The sequence below is a fragment of the Myxine glutinosa genome, chromosome 10 (assembly GCF_964187855.1).
Source record: "Myxine glutinosa chromosome 10, kmMyxGlut1.1, whole genome shotgun sequence".
Classification (NCBI taxonomy): domain Eukaryota; kingdom Metazoa; phylum Chordata; class Myxini; order Myxiniformes; family Myxinidae; genus Myxine; species Myxine glutinosa.
The window spans coordinates 8,767,404-8,780,713 of NC_136270.1; the positions used below are offsets into that span (position 1 = coordinate 8,767,404).

Here is a 13,310-nt window from a genome sequence, read left to right on the forward strand (position 1 = left end):
TGCGGGGAAAAATGGCCTCTAAAGGTGGTTTTTTGGGGGGGTTTTTTCCATTCAGAGATAGGGCCAAAAACGATAGTTTCCATGATATTTAAAATAAAAGTTGTGAATCGATTATGACAAAATTTGGTGGATGAATTGGTTAGATGACAAGAACAACCCGATTAGATTTTGATTCCTGTTGTAAATGGTGATTTAGTTCTCCTCGGGGTCGAATAAACTCTGTGGTAGCATTACAAAATTGGGTCGCCAAATGTAGAAACAAGCCTGACAACAGCAATAAGATAGGGGATATCTGGATCCAGATCTGGCCTATCATTGGGATACAAACATCAACTAACTGTTCAACGTGATGAAGGTATGCACCTGACTGAGTGCCGTTCTATTTACTTTATATAGAAGTGGCTTTGGAAAAATGCTATGATTAGCTATCTTAACACGGATATACAACTTAACATGGATTTTGCCCAAGGTTGAAAATTTCTTTGGGAAGGGGGGCAAATTAAGTCACTCCAACCTCCATCATGTGACCCTTAGTCCTTCCGTCAAGTGTGATTGAGATTGAACAAGTAACTGAATGTATTGTGGTAAAAAACACAGACAGACGAATAGTGAGACACCAAATTGCGTATTTTAGGATGATAAACAAGCAAGAGCAGACCTGGTCTCAGGTGACGTTTCATCCGCTTCCCAGCGAGATTCATCAAGCAAATATGGGAAGCTTGCTGGGACGTGGATGAAAATACTTGGTACTGGTACTTCCGATCAAATATTGTTGGAGAAAACGCTTTCAAAATGAAAGCCCCTCCCAAAACGGGATTTTGAGGAGGGTCTTTCAGGTTTGAGTCGTGGCACCGGGTTTGGGGACCCCTGGCCTAGAGGTATGCAGACTCGTCTCAAAGCTGTCTAGCCTGGGTTCGAATCTCGGCCCAGTTATAACCTGTCATCCTGGTATTTCACAGGCAGGGTTATTCATCATTGTGTGCTGTCCTTCAGATGGACGTTAAACTGGGCATCCCTTCTGCTGGACGTTAAAGATCCCATGGTATCCTTGTCGAAGAGTAAGTAAGCCATCACCGGCACCTTGACTAAGTTGCAAATTCCTGCCATAACTACTCTGTTGGGACGGCCATGGCAAACCACCCAGTGTATTACTTGCCACAAACTGCTTCGGCAGCACCAACACCGACTAACAAAAAAATACAGCAGAATCAGAATATATGTATGTGTGTGTATATGGAAAGATGGGTTGATGCATCTTGGACTATTGTGTCTTGTTAGTGGTATATTTTGGATGCTGCTGGTGTCATTTGTTGAACTTGACTAGGTAATCAATCCGATGAGGGAGGATTGTAACAAAGTTCGCTTACATGAACTAATGCGGGTAAGTTTGATGAATTTGCTGCTGGTAGACATGGAGGACATTAATTTTCATCATTTCAAACCTCCAGATGGTTTTATATGGTCGTGCCAGAGGCAGTAAATGTTTAAACACGACCAGGGGCGAATCCTGGGTGATGGTACTCTCGGAGTTTGAGGGGAAGCGGAGAGGGAGTGAAGTGCTCGTGCCTGGAGCTGTGCTGGGCACTAATGGAACAGCACTCGCAGCGAAGGCTCCCTTTAGAATCCAGGGCAATAAAAGGCATCGTTTAGCATGGTGCTGGCGGGTGCTGAACTTGTGGTGCTCTGCCAGTCTTAGACATGTCTTTCACGGTGGATGTTATATTGCCATCTCTATAATGAAGTGAACGGATTGTTCGGGAATCGTGAGACACTTGTTAGCCCGTACACCTGCATCTTTTTACGGGCGCTCGCTTCTTGCACAATGCTGGCTGTCCACTGGCATTCTCTCTCGTTGCTCCTTGACCCAGTCAAGCACCACCTTCCTTCGTCCACCCTGCTCTTTTCTTTAGCCAGAAGGAGATGCTCAGACACATCCCAGCTAAGCCCACATTAGATGATGTCCGCTGATTATCATTACAAAAGTACATTTGTGATGAGCATTTAGATAAGGGGACACGGATTTCCGGCACTACGGTGGGAATAAAAGCGCTTGAGTGTGTTCTGATGACCCTGTAGCTGGTCGTAGGAAGGCAGTGTAAGCAAACTCTTTGTGTTTGTCATTAATCTAAACTCACTCCCCCAAATCCCAACGTCCGCCACCCGCTCTCCACTCTCCTAGTGCCCCCTTCCCAAGCTACCACCTCCCTCTTGCTATACACATCAACCCAAGCTTCGTAAAGCTTTATGGAGAAGCTTCTTGTGTCCCAAGAAGATTGAGGGGCGGAGGGGGGGATGGAGGGGAATGTTGTCACATGCCCTTCTGCTTCAACCGCTGTGAGTTGTGACGATTGTTATTATTATGTTGTTGTGCAAAATGGCTTTGTTTCTGCTGAGACACCGAAGTTAAAATGGGGGAATGGAGACCGATTGTAACATTGCCAGCAAATAGGCAGCCTGCTACCCACCTTGCATTGCCCCATATTCTACAAGTTTGGTTCTTGCAGGTGTCCAAGACCCTCCCACTCCCCCATGCATACCAGCAGTAGGGCCGATTCACCTGCAGAGATGTTATGGTGTCACCTGTTCTCATGCATGACTTGCCATTGTCCAACCGTAACGGTGCTTCTTCGGTGGAACGGACTGCCTTGGGGCTGATATCGAAGCAAAATGCGCCTTCTGGGGGTGTGAGTCTCACGGAGTGCGAGTGGTCTCAGGAGGTACACTCATCCCATGAGACGTGTGCCCTTCTGTTGCTCCTTCTGTCAGTATCGCACTCGGTCGGAGACCGTATCCCCCACCCCCATTCGCCAATCTTGCACGAGAAAGCCAATGGCATATTTTGAGATCAGGGGCAGAGGGAGGAAGGACGAGCAAGACGAGGAGGTCACGGGCAGAATTAAGGACTCGTGCGGGATGGTGAGAAGGCGGGGAAAATGCCCTGCCATGTGGCAAGCTCGGCTCTGTGCGAGCGGCAGCTGTCCGCTCACCAATCGCCGGGATGGTTCGCATGCTGCAGGCAATAGGGTGGTGCGGTGAGGCGGGGGGAAGGAGAAAATGGGATTCGTGGAGGGGGAGCGGGGCAGCGGGGCTCGGAGCGTCTGCTGCGCCTGCACGATCGCTGCCTGGGAGCCGTGACGTTGCCAGCAGCGGGGCTGGGTGCTGCGAGCGCTGGTGCTCTCCGACAGTCGAGCTGGAGACGGAGCGCGTGCTGTGGCCTCGTGTACTGGGTCCCACCGCGGTCCAGGTACGATTGTCCAGGGTTTACGGTTAGCATGCTGTCGACCTTTACCTCCTTTTCACCTCTAGACCAAGGACGGACGTGTCGGCTTCGTTGTAAATGTGTATTTGTGGGTATACTTACGCTGCGCCACGCAAGAGGTACATTTAGATCTGCACCTTCTTGATCGACAATATGACTGGCAATTCAAGAATCCTACTGAGGCATTCGTTGCCATGGATCGCGTGCAGCAGTAGCCGGCGCACACGTGTGATTGAACAGGCGTTCGAAAGGGTTCAGTGTGCTCTTTCCAGGCTGATCACGAAGAGTCGAAGACCGTACCAGGCAGTACAGACTATGTGCGCAAACATTGCGCGCTGGCGAGTAAACACCGAGCGAGGCTCGTCCTAAATGGATTTCTGATGTACCAGCTGTTAGGGCATTTTGGGGGGTTGCAGCGCAGTCTGGGCCGTGTGCTCGCCAAGTGGCTCCATCTCGCGTCCGGGGACACGTTTCACGATGGCTCGCTCCGTCTTTCTGGCCTCTATCAACGCGTTTCCAGTTTCCACACAATATTCGAGCAGACGTGTACCCGAATCTTCACGGGCTCGTATCGGTTTGAGGCCGCTGTGTATTTAAGGAACGCTCCATGGGTGTTGCACCGATCCATCGATTCTGATTCTGCACTCTTTATTCATTACCTCCGCCACCAAAGGTGGATGGAGGTTATGTTTTCACCCCTGTCTGTCCGTTTGTGAACAAAATATCTCAAAAAGTTGTGGACGGATTCGGACGAAATTCGGCAGAGATGTAGCGGATGTGACAAGGACGAAATGATTCGATTTTGGTGAAGATCCGGATTCGGATCCGGCTACTAGAATTTTTTAAGCGATTCTTCACCATTGGGAGATAGGGCCAAAAACGATACATAGCAGGATATGTCAAAAAGTTGTGGACGGATTTGGACGAAACTTGGTGGACAGGTTGTGTCTGTGACAAGGACGATTCCACTCAATTTTGTTGAAGATCTGAATATTGATTCGGATATGATAGTTATTTAATTTTTAAGTGATTCTTCACCATTGGGAGATGTGGCCAAAAACGATACATAGCAGGATATCTCAAAAATTTGTGGACGGATTCGGACGAAACTTGGTGGACCGGTTGTGTGTGTGACAAGGACGATTCGATTCGATTTTGGTGAAGATCCGGATCCGGATCCAGCCAGTAGAATTTATTAAGCGATTCTTCGCCATTGAGTGATATGGCCAACCAGGCGGAGGTGTGCTCTCTACTGAGTGCTGTTCTAGTTGGTGTGTGTGTCATTGAGTGAGTGAGAGTGCGCCCATGTATCTCCTTGGTTATGGTGGCCACCCAGGTTGTGCTAATGGGATACTCCCCGACATGACTACAACGGTAATGCATGACCTGACCGTTTGTGGATATTTTGGGTTGAATTGTCGAACCGTTTGTTTGTATATTTGAGAAAGTTTATTGTGTACAACATATTTAGAGGTATGTAGGGACATACCATTCAACGTTTTGTGGGTTTGTTGGGTAGACCAATGCTACCCGCTCTGTTGTGATTGGAGATTGAAAGAGGAAATTGTGCTTATGTCGTTGTTAGCTATCAAGTCATGGTTCATTTGCCAAGTGCTGCCAGCAAGATCTCAACTGTGAGGCCATTTTCGATTTACCAAATGATCACAAAAGCATTTCATTTCCTACTATTTTGCAGTTGGTTCCTTATGCGGTACCCAGGGTGGAGGGGTCGGAATATTTTCCTGGAAAAATTAGAACTTATTATTTTATTTCCTGAGATTAAGTAAAGAAAATCGTTTAAATTGTAGGCCTAATGTTATTAAAACTATTGTCATTGTTTATACAATTAGTAGACAGGCAGGGCATGTTCATAACATGATCCAAGCACGTTATGAACTATCCTGACCTTACCACAGTTGATAATGACTCGGTATGCCTTTACGGTGGTGGTGGTAGTGATGGTGGTGGGACACTTCATTGCAGTTGTAGACACAGCACTACCGGTATGTTCAGGGAAATATTGATGCAGTGTTACCCAGCAGATCAAATGTCAGATACTTCATTTATGCATGTGCAGCAGCTGGCTGGTTGCATCAATTCTGGGTCTGAACCTGTGCAGTGTCTCCCTTTAATTAGGGAAGGAATTTAAATTTTCACCATGTTAAGAGCACACAATGGCCTACTATTATTGAAAGGTTCTATGGGATCTTTAACATACACCGGTGAATGCTAAAATATGGGACAGCCGGCTTAATGATCCTACAGTAATGCATATCTGCATTAAGTGACAGCATTGGTATCCACCTACACATTTATAGACTTATCCCCAATGTAATTTGAAGAAAACCCTGACTCGTTGTTGATTAAATGTAATGCATTGTGGAAGATTTATAGACTAAGAGCAGCCATGCATAAAGTCATTGAATAGTTGGTGCAGACAAACGATTTAAACAATTTGAATGGCTAAAGAGGCCTCTGTAGTTAACCAGGTGCTGTATTTGGGATGATAGTGAGATGGCCAGACAAAATTAAAAAGTCTGGTTCAAAGTCCACTCGTATGGGGAGTCTGTGTCCCGGCATAAGAGCTCGGTAATGCATGACTACAGCAGAGGTCAATGTGACTGCCCATGAGGTCACACGCTGGGCGGTCCTTCTGCCGGCTTGGGATCGGGTCGAGGCTTCACCACGGTGGAGGGTGTTATTGTCGCGTTAGGAAGGCTGGCTGGAGAGAGAGAGAGTGGGGTGGGAGGATATAGTTCTATAGAAATGAGATTAACCGAGCGAGGTGTTGTTGGGGGGAACCTACTATTCTGTGCTTCCGACCGGCCACATGCGGCCTGGGACGGCCTCCCCTTTTTGTGCACCAGCTGCTACAGTTCGCCGTGCGACCTGCGTCTTTGGCCGTCTGTAGCTAAATTGCCACGCCTGCATCGTGGGGGACGAGAGGGTATTGTGGGGAGTGATGGAGAGAACAAGGATTTTGGATGTGGGGGCGGATGACAGGTTTGGGAGCGTCGGCTAGTTTTGCAGTGGCTGGGAACAAGTGTGTGGCTGCGGGCAGACAGTATCAGGTGGCAGCCACCGGCTGGCTAATCCACTGTGGCTGAGTACGTGGGGATAATGAATTATTAAGGACCTTGTCATCCCGGCCCCTTTATTCTGCGGAACGGTGGCAGACTGACACAACAGCACAAGGCAGGCCAAGGGAGGCCTTGAGGGAACTGCAGCAGGGGAGGGTTAACAACCTAATAGGAAAGTCATATGGGATGGTATATGATTGAATGGCGTTGGCTTGTGATGGTGTGCCACGTTGAGTCAATATCGGTGCGGTGAGACGATGTAAGCAGTTCGTTAGGCACACAGGTAAACGGAGATGGTAGTAATGGTGAAGATTGTCAGTGTGGTACTCGAGAGATTTTGCTCTGCACTTCCAGACAAAGAGGACTTGCAGAAACTGTTAATATGACTTTTGATTTGCCTATTTCATTATTTCCTTTAAGGGACATGACACCTGTTTGTTCTCATTTCTGTATTTTTTTGAATGCAGGTGTATTTTGTTGAGATGTCTTCAATGGTTTGTGTATAAAAAAAACAAGAATTACGTATGTAAGGGGACGTACCTGTGTGACAAGGGCGTGTGTGAGATGTGTGACGCGTACATACACCCTTTGTTATGTGAAATCACCTTTTACTGTCTTCCTGTTTTCTCAGTGTATAACTTAGTTTGTTTTTACTGGTACACTAAGATTGTGGAAAGAAATGGTAAACATTGTTTGCAAAGTAATAAACAGCATGCGTGCACCAATTCCAAATTGCACATTGGATACACCATCTCGTTTTCCACAGGAAAGCTAAACCTCCTGGTGTTGCCCAGATGTATCCTCGAAAGTTGAGTTCAAGAGTCCAAAGGTTTTAAGTCGGAGTCATAGATTCCTAGAGTATTAGTTGTGGTAAATGGTGTGGTAAATGGTAATCAGCCTGCGTTTACTGTTTCATTGAGTATTTTTTTCTTCATTTAAAAAAAAGTTAAATGAAAGAAATAAATAATTAAAAATAAAAGCGAATTGCAATGGTTTATCAAAATCTCTCAAACACTATTCATTGTAACGAGAGTTGAACTCTTACCAAGAGTTGAACTCTTCCTTATAACCCCAAGATTTGTTGCCATAGGAACATAACATTCACCTGAGTCTTTATCTTCATAACAATTTTTCAGTGTTGTAGTTACCTCCATCACCAAAGGTGGATGGAGGTAATGTTTTCACCCCTGCCTGTCTATCTGTCTGTCTGTTTGTCTGTCTGTCTGTTTGTCTGTCTGTTTGTTTGTCTGTTTGTCAACAAAATATCTTAAAAAGTTGTGGACGGATTCGGACATGTGAAGATCCAGATTCGGATCCGGCTAGTATAATTTTTAAAGTGATTCTTCACCATTGAGAGATGGGGCCAAAAACGATACATAGCGGGATATCTCAAAAGGTTGTGGACGGATTTGGACGATACTCTGTGGACAGGTTGTGTGTGTGACAAGGAAGAAACGATTCCATTTTGGTGAAGATCTGAATATGAATTCGGATATGAGAATTATTTAATTTTTAAAGTGATTCTGCACCATTGGGAGATAGGGCCAAAAACTATACATAGCAGGATACCTCAAAAAGTTGTGGACGGATTTGGACGATACTCTGTGGACAGGTTGTGTGTGTGACAAGGAAGAAACGATTCCATTTTGGTGAAGATCTGAATATGAATTCGGATATGAGAATTATTTAATTTTTAAAGTGATTCTGCACCATTGGGAGATAGGGCCAAAAACTATACATAGCAGGATATCTCAAAAGGTTGTGGACGGATTTGGACGATACTCTGTGGACAGGTTGTGTGTGTGACAAGGAAGAAACGATTCCATTTTGGTGAAGATCTGAATATGAATTCGGATATGAGAATTATTTAATTTTTAAAGTGATTCTGCACCATTGGGAGATAGGGCCAAAAACTATACATAGCAGGATACCTCAAAAAGTTGTGGACGGATTTGGACGATACTCTGTGGACAGCTTGTGTGTGTGACGAGGAAGAATCGATTCGATTTTAATGAACGGATCCAGCTAGTTTATTGTCCCCCGTCGCACAGCGGAGCGAAAGGGGGACTATGGTTTTCCCCTCCGTCCGTCTGTCCGTCCGTCCGTGCGTCCGTGCGTGCGTGCGTGCGTGTGTGCGTGCGGGCGTGCGTAAGCGAAGGACCTCATTCGAATTTGGTGTGTGGGTGCAACCCACGTCAAAATACAAGATGGCCGCCGCCATGTATGTCTGAACCTTGTGAGCGAAATATGTCGAAAAATAAGCGAAGTACCAACTTCTAATCTGGTGTGTGGGTGTATCTCGGCATAAGGAAGAACGCTATTGAAAATTGGGTCGCCACGTCAAAATCCAAGATGGCCGCCGCCATGTATGTCTGAACCTTGAGCGGAATATCTTGAAAAATAAGCAAAGTACCAACTTCTAATTTGGTGTGTGGGTGTATCTCGGCATAAGGAAGAAGGGTATTGAAAATTGGGTCGCCACATCTCAAAATCCAAGATGGCCGCCGCCATGTATGTCTGAACCTTGTGAGCGAAATATCTCGAAAAATAAGCGAAGTACCAACTTCTAATCTGGTGTGTGGGTGTATCTTGGCACAAGGAAGAACGCTGTTTAAAATTGGGTCGCCACGTCAAAATCCAAGATGGCCGCCGCCATGTGTGTCTGAACCTTGTGAGATGAATATCTTGAAAAATAAGCGAAGTACCAACTTATAATTTTGTGTGTGGGTGTATCTCGGCATAAGGAAGAACGCTATTGAAAATTGGGTCGCCACGTCAAAATCCAAGATGGCCGCCACCATATATATGTCTGAACCTTGTGAGCGAAATATCTTGAAAAATAAGCGAAGTACCAACTTCTAATCTGGTGTGTGGGTGTATCTAGGCACAAGGAAGAACGCTATTGAAAATTGGGTCGCCAGGTCAAAATCCAAGATGGCCGCCGCCATGTATGTCTGAACCTTGAGCGGAATATCTTGAAAAATAAGCGAAGTACCAACTTCTAATCTGGTGTGTGGGTGTATCTCGGCACAAGGAAGAACGCTATTGAAAATTGGGTCGCCACGTCAAAATCCAAGATGGCCGCCGCCATGTATGTCTGAACCTTGTAACCTGCATATCTTGAAAAATAAGCGAAGTACCAACTTCTAATCTGGTGTGTGGGTGTATCTAGGCGTAAGGAAGAACGCTATTGAAAATTGGGTCGCCACGTCAAAATCCAAGATGGCCGCCGCCATGTATGTCCGAACCTTGTGAGCGAAATATCATATCATAGCATGTTTTCTGCGTCTTCCACTTTGTCAACTCACATCACTTCCCCGACGGGGGACCGAGGCGTAACGCTTGTTTGTGCTTTTTTCAATGGTATTTCATCCAGTTCGAAAGTAACATAGCTTCAGATACCTTGCAAGTTGCAACTTGTGGATGTAACTACATACAGCAGAGGTTGCCATGCAAGTACGCATAGGTACCAGGAGATCGTTCGGCATTGGTCCAAGTAAAATGTACAAAGGGAGTGTACATCAATGCTGCTCTTGTGGGACAAGAATAGGGACGGAGGATGAAATGGTTCGAAGCATTCATGTCACAAAGACAATTTATATCTGAAAATGAAAGATATGACGGCCTGCTTTGACTCGTTCCTCAATCCAACCATGGTTCCTCTTTTGAAAGTATAATGCGAAAAATATATAATTATATGTTCGTATTACTTAGTTGACTCATCATATGAGATGAGCAAGCTTTAAAAATACAACTAACCAAACACTCATGGAGATAGCAATGTATGTGACCTAGAGGGTGACCTACAGATGATGATGGTTTCCTTTTGTTTGCGGTTTGGTATGAGCCTCATCTCCCATCAGTTTGTCAGATAATCTCCCGAAGTTCTCCGCATATTTTCAACGAAGCATAATTTAATTTTGAGTGTAATGTTTCAAACATAAACTTTAAGAAGTATTAATATGTTGGACTCTGGTGAGTCATTCGTCCAGTTGATTCCATTTTGAGTCCAAGTCGGGCCTACACGTGACTCGAGTCGATACATTAGTTTTACATCACTGTCACAGTACAATAATTAATGAATTGTGCAAGAAAGTATTCAAGCAAACCTTTTATTACTCCCGCCAGGGAGTAATGCATTCGATCGTGCCCGTGTGTTTGTGTGTGTGTGTGTGCGTGTGTGTGTTCGTGTGTTTGTGAACAAGATATCTGGAAAAGTTCTGAACGGATTTGGATGAAAGTTGGTGGGATGATTGCCCTTGGGATAAGGAAGAAATGATTAGTTTTTGGTGAAGCTCAGGATATTATTCCGGATCCAGGAATTTTTTGAAGGATTGTTTACCATTGGAAGATAGGGCTCTTTTTTTTATACATTATCTTCTATATATTCTATATTTAACATTGTGATATGAAAATAGTTTTCATATTTGTTGTAAATGTAGTTTAAACTCGTGGCTATGCGTTAGAGCGGTGTATTTTGTTAGCAGCGTCGTCTTCAAGGTTCTTTTTTTTTTCTTCTAATAAAGACATATTCTGTCATTTTAAAACCACCAAAGTATGTATTTGGTTTCCCCGTTTCATAAAATGTATCGTTTGATACGTATGAAGACCATAGAATTATAACCAGGCTAAGTCACTTCTTTTTTTTTTTCACCGTTTTTCACGTTTTTCACGTTTTTCAAAATATTTTTTACGTTTTTCTCGAAATGACTAAAATGTGACTTGGCCTGGTTATAATTCTATGGTCTTCGTATAATGCTTTAAAACTGTTTTTTCTTGTTTTTTTGTTTTTTTAACCTCAGAAGAGATATCAACATTTACCTCAGTGAATGTCAATCGCGGTGTCAGTATTTGATGAACTTATAAAGGCTTAGGTGACTTATAAGTGTGACCAGCATGTGCACGGGATTCTTCCCAGAAGAATGAGTGGTCGCATTAGCTTGTACGGCTTAAAATGAGCGAGTTTTGTTTTGACGTTTGGGCCAGTTTTACATGTTGTATCCCTAAGGAATGAAACGAACGTTTTCCTGGATTACAATTTTATTTGAAGTCACATGTGCCTCAAAATACACTCACCTACATGGAATTGAACGCTGAATCCGAAAATGTAAGTGAAATTGCGTTTTTGGTTTTTTTAAACATTATCTTCTATATATTCTAAATATATATCTGTGCAGTGTCTGTCTTGTGTCGTCACTGAACTACTCCCTCAAACTTTTGTGAAATCGTACTGTTCCAACTTGACCCACGGCGGGAGTATGCGCTCTACTGAGTGGCGTTCTAGTTCTCCATTGTAGTGATTTGGGTGGGAGAAGCTCTGAAAATATCCGACCTTTATTTTAATTTACTGAATTCCCAAGAGGAGGTCAAGATGGCAATGTGTTTCCGTAATTTGGCGAAGAGGACACGGATGCTTTAACAATGGGGAAATCCGCAATGAGAATAAAGAATGAAGCAAGGAAAAAACACTCGGTAGCTTGTGCAAAAATCCCAGGCTTATCGCGAATCCACACGCCCATCCTCGGAACTGTGACCCGCCATTTGGAGAACGTTATCGTTGCTCTCTGCAAAGGCCAGGGTTTCCCATTTTGACTGGCAGCCACAAAAGCAGGAAACAGGTTGCTGAAAACTCTCTGCCGGACATCAAATCTTTCTTGCTCTACCTTATTTGTGCTGTTTTGTTTTTCGTCGGCTGTGGAATCGCAGCAAGAAGGTGCATCAGTGCATGTGTGATGTTTGGCTCGGTGGAGGGGAGGGAGAGGGAAAAATGAGGAACAGGAGGAGAAGAAGGAGGGCGAGGGGAAGAGGAGAACGAGACTGGAAGAGGGGGAGAAGGAGGGAGGAGGAAGAAGAAGCAGAGTAAGAGATGGTGGGAGGTAGGGTGCATCAAACGCCCTTAGGTTCTTGGATTTTAATGTCTATTCTCTCAAATGTTACACTTGTTGGTAGAAGTATGTATGCAAAAAATAAATGAAATCAGAGGTGGTCCTGGGTGGCCACCGGCCACTTTTATATATTTAGGGCCATTTTCGGGGCCGCACTATGTAAAAATGTTTGATTTTGTTATTTTACACCCAAACCTAGTCATGTTTGGTATCAAATTGAAGGTCTTGATGAGAGGAATACAAATATAACAATTTTATGCAAAAAACGATGGTTTGATAATTAGTTTGTATTTTTACATGAATGAAATCGGAGGTCTAATCGTGGGTCCCATACTAGTAGTCTAATAATATCCTTTATTTTCTTTCAGATGGCAGATAAGAAGACCAGATTAGCAAGTGCCATTTTTGGTCTTGGCAATGCTTTTACAGAAGCAGATGGTACATTGACAGGAGTCCGCCTCCCAACTTGCCGGCAGGTTCTTCGATGCGTGATGTGGTACATCCAGAAAGAAATATGTGAAGGCAAACAAACTCAGCCACTGAAATGGAAATCTGCCAGCATCGTCCTTATCCAGCTGAAAAAATTCTACACTAAAGCAAATATTCCTATGCTTTCAGACCATCAATGCTGCAAACTAATACTTGACCTTCTTAATGACAATAACAAATTGCGTCAAATACCTGTTTCTCGCCGAGAATCTCCAAGCACTTTGGCTAAGTTGCAAACCATGAATGAACGTCTTGATAAGACCTTTGGTGTATGGACAAAAGATGCAATGACAAACATTAAGAATGAGGAAGATAGAGTATTTTTAGAGTCAATGAAATCTGACAGAGTAGCCTCATTTGGTGGTGTTGACAAGAAGAAAGTTGATAAAGATCATAGAAAAGAAAAACGCCTCTTAGCGGAAGCTTCAAGACGAGAACGTCATGAATCATCCAGTGTACAAGAGATGACAATTAGTTCTGTATGCTCTGATGATAGTGACTCTGCAGATAGTTTGGAAGAAACGGAAGAAGAGGCGATTCCAGAGTTTCAAAGGAAGCGTAGTCACCACAGATCAACATATGCAGGTACATCTGCCT

General features: G+C 44.3%; 1 protein-coding gene across 1 annotated transcript in view; it reads left to right on the forward strand.

Annotated features, from left to right (window-relative positions):
* Window positions 1–3,069: 3,069 nt before the first annotated feature.
* Window positions 3,070–13,310, forward strand: part of LOC137434249 (protein CBFA2T1) — a 164,078-nt gene continuing 153,837 nt past the window's right edge. The window contains exon 1 of the mRNA XM_068127069.2: window positions 3,070–3,244. The gene's annotated coding sequence lies outside the window, so the exon portion shown is untranslated. The remainder of the gene's footprint in view (window positions 3,245–13,310) is intronic.